Raw genomic sequence first — 1,630 nt, 5'->3', positions numbered from 1 at the left:
GTCTTGAGCCGCAAGCCATAGCCTGAGTTCAACCATAGTAGGGGGGAAGAGATCATTGTCTTCAATATAATTTTGGAGGCGAGTGTGGATGACCCGTTCATAAAGTTTTTCTAAACATGATGTTAGGGAGATGGGCCGGATGGAATCAAGTGACAGCCGCTTGCCGGGCTTGGAAATGGCGATAATTTCGGCATGACGCCAATCCTGACGCCAATCCCTTCTGCCAGAGTTTATCATTGAAGTAGTCAGTGATGGCTTGGATATGCGGATGACTGAGATTACGAATAATAGCATTTGTGATTTTATCCGCTCCAGGAGCTGTGTTGCGCTGCGATGCACGGGCTGCGGGTTGTACCTCGGCTATGGTTATTGGGGCATCAAGCGTGGTGTTCGGAAGGCCGTTGTAGGTGTTTGGACAAGGTGGTATTGGAATGCCATCAATGTAACGCGACCGCAAAGCGTCCGTGAGTTCCTTGTCGGTCCCATGGAATTGTTGAGCTATTGTTTAGAGTGTACGATTTGTGGCCGATTTGGCTTTGTCGGGTTCAATGAGACTGCGGAGAATAGACCAGGTTTGCTTGCTTGCTTGCTGTTGTTGTCAGGAAGAATGAAAAGTAAAGTGCACAGGCCTGCCCATTGGCTCAAGCTGAGCCACAATTGCTACTACGTGCTGAAAGTAGGAGAGTTGAAAGATGGGATAGAAAAGACGCGCGCTATATGTCCCAGGCCGATCCCGGAGGCAGTGCAATACGGGGCCAACCTGTGGCGGAGGCGAAGTAAGCTTCAAGCCCTCCGCCATATTTCCAAAAATATTTTAATATCTTGGGTCCAAATGGGACCAGGTTTGAGCAGTACTGGGGGTTCGTTTCAAGGCGGCACAGAACTGTACCCAATTTTGTGGGCAAGTTGGATGGAATATTGCTGAGCTTCCTTCGTGATGGAGGCAAGGCGCAGGCTGAGTTGTTTATTGAGGCTCTGCCCTCACATCCCTTAAACTGGCGCACCCAGCACCGCTCCACGAGCCCGCCACCTCGAGCTCGCCTCTCAAGCCACCGGACGGACCCGCCACACCGGCCCAGCCCAAGCAATGCAAGTCTTCTCCACCAACTATAAAGCGTCAGGCTGAAAATCATCTACCGCCCGAGCGACGGCCTAGATCTCCGAAAACACAATGGAGGCAACATCCTATCCCTGGTATGCGCCGCCCTGAAACTCCCTATAGAGGCAGTGCGTCAACAAGACGCCATACGCATAAATCCTCGAAACAACTCCTTCACAATCAGCACCCCATCAGAGAACAGAGCGGAACGCTACGTTAGGTTACAGTCTCTGCAAATCCCCAACATGACCTACTCATTAAAGGCCTACATCGCCCAACCAGACAACGCCATCCGAGGCGTTCTCTACAACGCTATCTACGACCAGACGCCTGAAAAGATAGTTCAAGAACTAGACTTTCAACTAAAGTTGTTCGTATGACTTTACAGACACAAGACAGTTGGACAAGACTAAGTCCATACTCGTCACTTTCGTCAACACAAAGTCGGTTCCTAATCAACTACGTTTTTACGGAACCGTATATAAGTGCCATCTCTTCCTGGCGAAAGTCGAGGCATGCATCATCTACCGG

The 1,630-nt window shown here is 50.3% G+C and overlaps 1 pseudogene; it reads right to left on the bottom strand.

Annotated features, from left to right (window-relative positions):
* Nucleotides 1–717: 717 nt before the first annotated feature.
* On the bottom strand, nt 718–846 carry LOC144116718 (U2 spliceosomal RNA; annotated as a pseudogene).
* Nucleotides 847–1,630: the final 784 nt, after the last annotated feature.

Source organism: Amblyomma americanum, chromosome 1 (assembly GCF_052857255.1).
Source record: "Amblyomma americanum isolate KBUSLIRL-KWMA chromosome 1, ASM5285725v1, whole genome shotgun sequence".
In the NCBI taxonomy this organism is placed as follows: Eukaryota; Metazoa; Arthropoda; class Arachnida; order Ixodida; family Ixodidae; genus Amblyomma; species Amblyomma americanum.
The sequence above is the reverse complement of the archived record's forward strand: the minus strand, read 5'-3'. Positions and strand labels throughout refer to the sequence as shown.